The sequence below is a fragment of the Dreissena polymorpha genome, chromosome 2 (assembly GCF_020536995.1).
Source record: "Dreissena polymorpha isolate Duluth1 chromosome 2, UMN_Dpol_1.0, whole genome shotgun sequence".
NCBI classification, from domain to species: Eukaryota; Metazoa; Mollusca; class Bivalvia; order Myida; family Dreissenidae; genus Dreissena; species Dreissena polymorpha.
In genome coordinates this window covers 58,636,850-58,648,929 of record NC_068356.1, presented here as the reverse complement: position 1 = coordinate 58,648,929, position 12,080 = coordinate 58,636,850, and the positions used below count along the sequence as shown (strand labels likewise).

General features: G+C 34.7%; 2 long non-coding RNA genes across 5 annotated transcripts in view; both read left to right on the top strand.

Moving 5' to 3' along the window:
- Window positions 1–3,194, top strand: part of LOC127867191 (uncharacterized) — a 234,316-nt gene extending 231,122 nt beyond the window's left edge. For all 4 annotated transcript variants that reach the window (XR_008043354.1, XR_008043351.1, XR_008043352.1 and 1 more), the window contains exon 5: window positions 3,038–3,194. This is a non-coding gene — a long non-coding RNA (uncharacterized LOC127867191). The remainder of the gene's footprint in view (window positions 1–3,037) is intronic.
- A 3,597-nt stretch (window positions 3,195–6,791) lies between these two features.
- On the top strand, window positions 6,792–11,606 carry LOC127867198 (uncharacterized). Its single transcript, XR_008043362.1, has 2 exons — window positions 6,792–8,109; window positions 9,683–11,606. It is a non-coding gene; the product is annotated as an uncharacterized LOC127867198 (long non-coding RNA).
- Window positions 11,607–12,080: the final 474 nt, after the last annotated feature.

Genomic DNA, 12,080 nt, shown 5'->3' with positions numbered 1-12,080 from the left:
TATCAAATAGTTTATCATAATTGTCAAGAAAGAATGAAAAATGAGATATATAAGTAAGATTTCTTTGAAAAAATGAGTTAATTCTTTTTGTATCAAGTACATTCTAACATAACAATTGACAAGAAAGATATTTATGAGTAAGAATATGAGTATTTTTTTATAGTAAAACTTAATAATTATCAAATAGTTTCTAATAGTTATCAAACATTATAATTGACAAGGAAGAAAAAAAAAGATATATAAGTATGATTTCTGTGCAAAAAAATGTTCTATTTGTATCAATTACATTTATATAGTTGTCGAACATAATAATTGACAAGAAATAACGAAAATATTTCAGTGTTTCACACCAGCAACACTGTAAAACAAACGCACAAACGCCCAGCTAAATCAATATCTGAAATCACCAAAATTAAACAACGGTTGCGATAGACACATATAAACTATTAGATGCACATAATAACACTTAAACATTAGTTCATTTTTGTTTTTGCAGAATTTATATATGCCGTGCATTAATTTATGACTTCAATCTTAACTTGTTATATCTAATTTAAATCTAAATTAGCATTAATTATATTGTTTCACATGTTTTTCATTAAATTAAACGCTTCCATTTATTCGGCTACTGCCGTTTGCATATTTTTATGTCCCCCACTATAGTAGTGGGGGACATATTGTTTTTGCCCTGTCTGTTGAGTTTGTTTGCGCCAACTTTAACATTTTGCAATAACCTTTGCTATATTGAAGATAGCAACTTCATATTTGACATGCATGTGTATCTCATGAAGCTGCACATTTTGAGTGGTGAAAGGTCAAGGTCATCCTTCAAGGTCAGAGGTCAAATATATGTGGCCCAAATCGCTTATTTTATAAATACTTTTGCAAAATTTAAGATAGCAACTTGATATTTGGCATGCATGTGCATCTCATGGAGCTTCACATTTTGAGTGGTGAAATGTCAAGGTCAAGGTCATCCTTCAAGGTCAGAGGTCAAATATATGTGGCCCAAATCGCTTATTTTATGAATACTTTTGCAATATTGAAGATAGCAACTTAATATTTGGCATGCATGTGTATCTCATGGAGCTGCACATTTTGAGTGGTGAAAGGTCAAGGTTATCCTTCACAAGGTCAAGGTCATCCTTCAAGGTCAAACGTCATATAGGGGGACATTGTGTTTCACAAACACATCTTGTTGCTACTGACGTTTGCCATTCCTAAACGTACTGCTGACGTTTGCCATATTTGTTTTCACTCTTTAAAAGTTTATTTACTATCTGGTAGATATTTTTGTTTGTTTATGCATAGACATATGTACTATATGTTCGTCCGGTAAAGCATAGACAGTTCTGTGATCGTTAATTTTCCAGAACACTGACTCTTTGTAATTTTACTACGGACGTTTGCTTCTTAAATGGAAATTTGGGCCGAGGTGTTCTCGAAAACCAGAGCAACAAACAAAACGCGTGATATACCGATCGAAAGCTATATGCATGCCATATTGCATGCACTAGGTCGTATAAAAGTCAGAGGATGATCAGCACAGATATTGGAGAAAAAAAAACCTTGCGCGGCTGTTTGTTGTCATAAAATGACTACTGACGTTGACTTTTGTGTTCATGTGACAGTTTTTGTTCATTCACAGTGATTTATATGATCGGGAAATAATTGATTTAAAGAATATTATTAACACTTATGCAGATTATGCTCAACAGTTTGCTTTAAACAAAACATCTAAAGCACCTTTAATTCCTTCTAAGTTAACTTCAATTACGACTTCAAATAAGATCACAAGTTATCAATAACCTTTTGATTGTGATAAAACTGTGATAATTATAGTATATTTACAATTAGTCAAATTTCTCAAAGATACATAATTTATTTTAATAATTAACTTACGCTCATTCTCGCCGGCAAACAAATTATTTTCACTTAAGAACCGACGCAATCAGTTATTTGTAAGTTAAACAATTTAGAATTATTATATAATAAGGCGCAAACAATATTTGTATGCTATGTTTGTATGTACGTAAAATAAACGAAATCCTTTAAAGTTGTAATTGCAGACTTAACTAAGAAAATAACAGAAGTACATTTCATATATTTTTTTTCTTCTGATTTTCGATTTCGTTTTGACTATCTGTGGGGCCGTTTTGACTAAATGTGGGGCCGTTTTGACTAAATGTGGGGCCGTTTTGACTATCTGTGGGGCCGTTTTGACTAAATGTGGGGCCGTTTTGACCAAATGTGGGACCGTTTTGACCAACTTAAAAACTGTCTTAGGGGCCGTTTTGACCAAAGTGGGGCCGTTTTGACCAAATTTGGGGCCATTTTGACCAAGCTTTCGGTCATTTTGACTAGGGGCCGTTTGACTTGGAGCCGTTTTGACTGTAAACCCCTTAGATCGATCATTTGGTACTGACATTGACAAGGACGATCCGAACCAATTGACATTTTTTACTTTCGCCACGGAATGGTTTTGCAACCACTTTACCATACTACCGGTATACTTCAATGTCAGATACAATAGAACTGTTCCATTGTCAATCCCTATTAAATTTCACAATAAACAATACATGTCAATCCTTCTCATTATAAGTGGCGATGTGGCCTTGAACCCTGGCCCAATCAGGAATCCTTGTGGTCAGTGTGGTAAACCAGTTGCCACCAACCACCGTGCGGTACAATGTGAGGATTGCTTCTACTGGTGGCACATAGGCCCAAAATGTGCAAATATCTCGCGGCGGAGTATGAAAAATTAGCTAACAGTGATAATGCGTGGTTTTGCAAAATATGCAACAACTTTCAATTTACAGACTCATTCTTTAGTGATGTGGATATAAGCCATCTGGATGAAAGTGACTCTAGCGGTGCTTCTACTATTGACTCGCCTTTTGAAGAGCTAAAAGCTGCACGCAAACTACATCCTAATAAATTCATAATTAGCCATATCAATATCAACAGCTTAAAAAATAAATTAATGGAAATTGCTGAAACTTTGAATGATAACATGTTGACCTTTTATTTATTGCAGAGACTAAATTGGACTCATCCTTTCAAAACACAATATTTGAGGTGCCGGGCTACAAACTTGAAAGGAAAGACCGGAACATTCATGGTGGGGGTATAGAGGCATATACTAGATCTGACGTTGCTTCAAGTCGGCGGAAAGATCTGGAATGTGATAATCTTGAGAATCGAGGTAAATTTGGAAAAGAAAAAAATCTGTTTTATTAGTGTCTACCGGCCACCAAGTATGAAAGATGACATTATCTGTGATTATTTTACAAAAACTTTAGACTAGTGCATAAATCTGTTTGACTATTTTACAATTATTGGTGACCTTAACTATGATCTTTCATGTCAGAACAAGGGCAGACCTCTACAAGATCTAATGGAAATTTTTAACCTTACAAATATTGTTAAAAAAAGATACTTGCTTTGTTAAAAATTGTAAGTCTTCGCTATTGGATGTAATCCTCACAAACTATAGCTAATTGTTTTTGAAAACACTGAATTTTCCCACTGGTATCAGTGATTGTCACAACATGGTTTCTTCTATTATTAACTGTAAAACTCCAACAATAGAGAAACAAAAAGTATATATCGGGAGTTTTAGAAACTTTGATCCTGAAGCATACAACCAAGATCTTTTAAAAAATTGAATATACCTGATAGCAAATTTGAATATACCTGATAGCAAATTGCATGATAAAAATGAAGTTAATAATGTTTATTGCTCCTTTGAATCTGATGTTGTAGAAGTCATTAATAAACATGCACCACAGAAACTCATTTATGTTAAAAAGAATAGTGTCCCATATATGAACAGAAATCTACGCAAAGCAATATATGCTAAGAAAATGAATTACACTAAATATTTAAAAAACAAATGTTCTAAAACATGGGAAGCTTATAGGAAGGCCAGAAACTATGTTAACAAACTGAAAAAATTATCTGTAAATACATATTTTCAGGAACGCTGCATTGGAGGGTGTAAATCCACAGACTTTTGGAAAACTATTAAACCATTTCTTTCTGAAAAACGCACCAGCTCGCAATCAAAAATTATTTTAACAGAAAATGATGAAATTGTATCTGACAACTCTAATGTAGCTGACATTTTTAACAGTTTTTATGTAAATGTAGCTGATGATATTGGCAAGGATTACCATTTTGATGAATACAATCATCCCAGTATAGAAAAAATCTTAGGCAAAAATTTTTGTAAAAATTCTTTTAATTTTGCTCCTACAACTAATATAAAAGTGTCTCAAATTATAAGTAAATTTAATGTTAAAAAGGCAACTGGTGTGGACAAAATCTCTGTTAAATTGTTGAAAATTGGCATGATGTCTCTGACTCCTTTTTAACTCAATTGATAAATTCTACCATTTCTACTGGTATTTTTCCTGATAGGTTAAAGGAAGCTCAAGTCACCCCTGTGTATAAGAAAAATGATTCTTTGTTGAAATCTAACTATAGACCTGTTAGTATTTTGCCTGTCACTTCTAAAATTTATGAGAAAGTACTTGAAGAACAACTTGCTTCTTATTTTGACAATATTTTTGATCACTTTTGTGTGCCTTCCGAAGAGGACATGGATGCCAGACTACCATTCTCAGGCTACTGGAGGACTGGAAGAAGGCCTTGGACTCTAACCAGTATGTGGCTGCCATCCTAATGGACCTGTCCAAGGCCTTCTACTGTCTTCCACACAACATTCTGCTGTGTAAGCTTGCATCCTATGGACTCTCTGAGAAGGCCACTGATACTCTTTGCTCCTATTTGACAGACCGTAAGCAACGAAGTATGTGGCCATGTAAGCAACTGGGCAAATATTTTAAAAAAGGCGTCCCACAAGGCTCGATACTCGGCCCCATTTTGTTTAATGTTTTTATCAATGATATTTTCTATTTTATTGAACATGACACTCTGTAAAACTATGCAGACGACAATACACTGTCTTTTATTACACCAGATTTTGATTTATTGATAAGTACTCTACAAAGTGAAAGTAAAATTCTTATTGAATGGTTTTCTTTTAATTGTATGAAAGCAAATCCTGACAAATATCAGGCGCTAGCCGTTTTTTAAAAAACACATGATAAAACTCCTCTAATTTTGAAATAGATAATAATATTATTTCTTGTGACGATGTTGTAAAATTGTTAGGTTTTGATATTGATTACAATATATCTTTCAATACTCACATCCAGAATATTTGTAAAAAAGCTGCTCAACAACTTAATGTTCTAAACAGAATTGGTCGTAATCTGAATAAACATAGTAGACTCACAATATTTCACACTTTCATCTTGTCAAATTTTAATTTTTGTCCTTCTGTACAAAGAGTAACACCCAGAAAATAGAGAAAATTCAAGAGAGAGCTTTGAGATTTGTTTATGATGATTATGCTTGTAACTATGAACATTTGTTAAATAGAACCAATTTACCACCTCTACACATTCAATGATTAAGAACCATGGCAAATGAAACTTTAAAAATTGTTAATAACAAATGTCCATTTGTTCTGCATGACTTAGTTGAAAGAAGAAATAATAATTATAACTTAAGATACTCAAATATATTGCAGGTTCCATCTGTAAAGACAGAACACTATGGTAGGAGAAGTTTCAGGTATGCAGCCCCAGTCTTGTGGAACTCGCTACCTGACGAATTCAGACTAGCAGGCTCCTTCAGCCAATTTAAAACCTTGATCTCAGGTTTGAATGGAAAGATATGGAACTGCTCAGGGTGCAATCAGACTTAGCTGTCCATATCTTCGTTCCAACTTATCAGGTAGCGAGTCTGCAGACTGGGACTGCTGACCTGACATGTTTCCTAGTTATGCTTTCTTTTGCTTATTACTTTGCTTATTATTTTGCTTATTATTTTGCTTTGCCTTTTGTCATGTTCTGCTTGTCTGGCTAGACTTGTCTTAGTTGCTGCATAGATATCTCATATATATATATGTGCTTATAAGTTTCTTTGCCATGCATGCTTATTATATTTTTTAAATTGTTTTAATTAATGCGTATGGCCTAGATTAGCATAAATCTCTCAGTTTTATGTTTTATTTCTTGTCACTTCCTTTTGCCTGACAAATGCTCTGCAAGTTATGCCATATTGCCCTAAGTATTAATGCTTGTATTTACTATGTTTAAATTATTTTACTGTCTCGTTTAACAGCTGCTTTTAATATGTTATTATCTGATATGCGTTCCCTATTTATTTATTTAAACTGTTTTTAATTTATTTGTAGGCGTATGGTCTTTATTAGCATAAATCTCTCAGTTTGTGTGTTTTATGTGTAGTTACTTCCCTTTGCTTGACAAATGCTTTGCCATTTATGCCATGTGTACCATTATGCACTTTTGTATTAATGCTTGTCTTAACCATGTTTAAATTACCTTACTATCTCTCGTAATAGCTGCTGTTTAATATGTTATTATCGTACATTTGTTAATAATGTCGGTTTAAAAGCTAAGTATAGCTTATGTTATATGTTATGCTCTCTTGCCGACTTTAAATAAAATTTACTTGACTTGACTTGAAATATTGCTACTATTATATACGATTAAACGGACATTTTACTCCAGCATTTCATTGATAAGCCAGTTACCTGTTCGGCGAAGCGTTCTCGGTGCGGAGTCTTCCAATATAATTTGTTAATAGTTATCTGGTTCCCAGCTTCTATTGAAAAAATACAAAGGGGCAGTATAGAGAATACTATGTTAGTGTGATTGTGTACTTAAATTTATCCCACGAGCCTTGTAAGTCTTTCTGAGACAAGTGGGATAAATTTAAGTACACAATCACACTAACATAGTATTCTATTTAGCCTACAAAATAATTTAAAAAATGTTACGAATCTATACGAAACGATAATGTAACAAAAATCGAGGCTGTACCTTTAAGTTGTTTACCTATTTTTACTCGCGTATTAATTTACAAAGGGTTACCGATTTACAAACAGCTCGATCTTCTTGCGCAGGAACGCGAAATAGTTTGAAAGTTAAACATACGATCGCTGAAAAATAAAGGGATTAAACATCATATACCTCCGTTCAAATTTATTCAATTTATTGCAATACACATTTTTATTATTAAATATTAAGTATTAAATGAGAATTAACAAATAATTTTCCGTCATAAAGGGTGAAGGTCGCCATTTGCAATCATAAATGAATCATGTACAGCACATGTTGCAGTGTTACTACACAACAGATGGAACTGGAACAAAAAAATAAACAAATATCACGCGAATAACCAAGAGCGTTGGATTTACTTGCTGTAGAAGTTGAAATTGTTGCCCCATAAAACTGAGAGTGTGTCTGAAGGAGATTCATCGAAGATGAGATGGACACGTGATTCTGTTCCGAGTGGGTGGCGAAAGAATGAACATCAATGTTTGGAATATTGACGGGCCTGTGTTTGGGTGTTGGTTTGAAAGCGCTAGACGAGAGAGATGGTGCTGCATCGCAATCATCGTGATTTTCAAGCATTGATGGTGATGGTGGGGACGTTACAGTTGCAGTGACTGGATACCGTCGTTTCCCAGACAGGATGTGTGATCCGGCCTTCTGTGTGGATTCAGAAATCGCACTGTAATTCAATACCGATTGGATGTTTTGTGGCCAGTGAAATGCATAATGTCAGTTGGTGGGACGTTTTCGTCGCTGAGCATTTGGACCATTCGCTTGCGAACAGAGTGGTTAGTCAGGCGCTGACGGTCCAGCCCGCACTGCTCAGCAATCCTTTGAACCATGTGTCCAAGTTTATTGAGGCCGACCTTCTGCATAATAACCACTTGTCATCTGGTCCTGTCAAAGCCCAGGTCCTAGGTTTAATGTAGAATGGACTTCCTGGTTGACAATATCCACTGGGTCGCTTGGAGGCAAACAGCTTGTAGGCTGCGATGGGGCATCTGTCGTCTTGTGTCGCATACATCCTAGGTGGCACTTTCCTGATGTTTGAAATGTTACCCCCTGTCCTTGTTTTGGTCTGGCGCTCATTAAGTTCAAGGAACTCCGTTCCATGTGCTTCGGTTCTGAGGGTTACGTCTTCCCAGCTAAAAATAATGAACATTGGAAACCTTGAAAAGTGAATTTTTTTTAGTTTTTTAAGAAATAAAAACAAATATTAGTTAAATATCGCCTCATTGGTGCCAAAAAGTACAATGTGTCACTGAAATGGCAGATGCTACCTTTTTGCACCTATGGGGCAAATAATCATTTGGGAAATACTTGTTAAAATAATAAATTTCAAAACTTTTTGCTCTACCGTGTTCAATAAAAATAGTACTTTGCAGACTTATTTGGTGTTTTATTTTTTACTTTTTGTTTAGAATAATCTCTCAATGTTACTTTAAATGTTTTTTTATGCCCCCCTTCGAAGAAGAGGGGGTATATTGCTTTGCTCATGTCGGTCTGTCGGTCGGTCTGTCTGTCCACCAGGTGGTTGTCAGACGATAACTCAAGAACGCTTGTGCCTAGGATCATGAAACTTCATAGGTACATTGATCATGACTAGCAGATGACCCCTATTGATTTTGAGGTCACTAGGTCAAAGGTCAAGGTCACGGTGACTCGAAATAGTAAAATGGTTTTTTGAATGATAATTTTAGAATGCATACGCGGCCAACAGGGCACACTCTGAACAATATTACTGAAGCAACTGGTCTGTAATCCTAAATCTTTAATTATCAGTCCAATGAAACATCATCCTTTTAGTAAAATACAGTGGATCAGTAAAAATATTATCAGAATATGAGATTTTTGTATATTTTGTATATTAAATATTGTGTTAATGTTTAATTTTGTTGATTAATATAAATATAAGCAGGGCAGGGGAGGTAATACACTACAGGGGAAACAAATGCAATAAGTTTAAATTTATTGTTACAGATTTGCCTCCCTTGTAATATATTTAAATTTTACCAAATGTAAGGCTAACTGCATTTTTGTAATGCATACTACTACTACTACTACTACTACTGCTGCTGCTGCTACTACTACTACTACTACTACTACTTCTACTACTACTACTACTAATACTACTACTACTACTACTACTACTACTACTACTACTACTACTACTACTACTACTACTACTACTTCTACTGCTACTACTACTACTACTACTACTACTACTCTATTACTACTACTACTACTACTACTACTACTACTACTACTACTACTACTACTACTACTACTACTACTACTACTACTACTACTACTACTACTACTTCTACTACTGCTCTACTACTACTACTACTACTACTACTACTACTACTACTACTACTACTACTACTACTACTACTACTACTACTACTACTACTACTACTATTTCTTTTGCTACCACCACCACCACCTTCTACTACTACTACTACTCTATTACTACTACTACTACTACTACTACTACTACTCCTACTACTACTACTACTACTACTACTACTACTACTTCTACTACTACTACAACTACTACTACTACTACTACTACTACAACTACTTCTACTACTACTACTTCTTCCTCCACCACCACCACCACCACCATTCACAGTGACAAAAAACGTATTCAGTGACAAAAAACGTATTCACACAATGGCTGCAACTACAACTTATAGCCCATATAGGGGGGCATGCATGTTTTACAAACAGCCCTTGTTTAATTTCAGGACATATAGAAAACTCAAAGGAAATGGCTTAACGATTATAAATCACTCAAACCATAGATTATACTGCTCCGTGGTTCCCCGAAGGCCTAAGTGGACACAGTTGTTATACCACATGGTATTCAGCAAGTATTTTATGAATACTTTTGCAATATTGAATATAGCAACTTGATATTTGGCATGCATGTGTATCTCATGGAGCTGCACATTTTGATTGGTGAAAGGTCAAGGTCATCCTTCAAGGTCAGAGGTCAAATATATGTGGCCCAAATCGCTTATTTTATGAATACTTTTGCAATATTGAAGATAGCAACTTGATATTTGGCAGCATGTGTATCTCATGTAGCTGCACATTTTGAGTGGTGAAAGGTCAAGGTCGAGGTCATCCTTCAAGGTCAAATATATGGGTCAAATTTGCTCATGTAATGTCACTTCTACAATATTGAAGCTAGCAATTTTATATTTGAAATGCATGTGTATCTCATGGAGCTGCACATTTTGAGTGGTGATGGGTCAAGGTCATCCTTCAAGGTCAAACGTCATATAGGGGGACATTGTGTTTCACAAACGCATCTTGTTTGATTTTTGCAATGTTGCTTTGTTTTCTTGTTCTCAAATACGTTTTTTAACCATGCAAATGTCAATGTCCTCAAATTCTTTATTTAGTTCAGGAATCAGAATGCTGGCTACTTCATTAGAAGTTACATTTTCAAATGTATCGTCCAGAACCCTTGCATCAAATCCATACAATTCAATGTAAACTTCAAATGATACCTCTTGAACAATTTGATATGCACTTTGTGATTTTATAGTTCCGTTTTCTTCAATTTTCATGTCCGCTGTTTTGTTTGCAGTTTTAAGTGAGGCATCTTCCATGTCATTTTCTATAATATCATCCCATAAAATGTTAAATGTTATATTATCAATATTATCTGACATTTTTATGTCCCCCACTATAGTAGTGGGGGACATATTGTTTTTGCCCTGTCTGTTGGTTGGTTGGTCTGTTGGTTGGTTGGTCTGTTGGTTGGTTTGCGCCAACTTTAACATTTTGCAATAACTTTTGCTATATTGAAGATAGCAACTTCATATTTGGCATGCATGTGTATCGCATGAAGCTGCACAATTTGAGTGGTGAAAGGTCAAGGTCATCCTTCAAGGTCAGAGGTCAAATATGTGTGGCCAAAATCGCTAATTTTATGAATACTTTTGCAATATTGAAGATAGCAACTTCATATTTGGCATGCATGTGTATCTCATGGAGCTGCACATTATGAGTGGTGAAAGGTCAAGGTCATCCTTACAGGTCAGAGGTCAAATATATGTGGCCCAAATCGCTTATTTTATGAATACTTTTGCAATATTGAATATAGCAACTTGATATTTGGCATGCATGTGTATCTCATGGAGCTGCACATTTTGAGTGGTGAAAGGTCAAGGTCATCCTTCAAGGTCAGAGGTCAAATATATGTGGCCCTAATCGCTTATTTTTTGAATACTTTTGCAATATTGAAGATAGCAACTTGATATTTGGCATGCATGTGTATCTCATGGAGCTGCACATTTTGAGTGGTGAAAGGTCAATGTCATCCTTCAAGGTCAAATATATGGGTCAAAATTGCTCATGTAATGTCACTTCTGCAATATTGAAGCTAGCAATTTTATATTTGAAATGCGTGTGTATCTCAATGAGCTGCACATTTTGGGTGGTGAAGGGTCAAGGTCATCCTTCAAGGTCAAATGTCATATAGGCGGACATTGTGTTTCACAAACACATCTTGTTATTCTTCTGTTTAGAATTTTCACTTGCTCAATATTTATTTGAACAGACAACAGTACTTCTGTGTGAAATAGTGATTTATTTATTTATTTTATTCTTATGATTATTGTCATTGATAACAATTTAATAAAATAAAAACAAATTCTACATTTTTTCTTTTTTTATTTGGTCAATATAATGATAATTAAATATGATACATTTTAACAAGTAAAATCGTCTACTTGTCTTAACTGCATTTGACTTTTAACCAGGGTTGAAAGGCCAAAAAGTAGTCCCTATGGATATGTTCTAAAAAATAACTGTGCTATAAACCGGATCTTATAGCCAGGGAGAAAACCTTATCTTTTCTTTATGAGTCGTATTTGTTCTATAAAATCATTTATCATACAGCTAAATGATTTTATAGAACAAATACGACTCATAAAGAAAAGATAACGGTTATAGGAGGTTTTTGTGTGACGTCACAAGAGGGGTTTTCCGTTACTAAAAATAGATTGGCCGTCAACTTCTTGATCGCGGCCAATTACATTGTATCAGAGTAAAGGTCATCGGAAGACTTAATACTTAAAATTTCACAAAACAAAACTTTAAAAAACCCGTATTCTTTTTTAAAATAAGAAT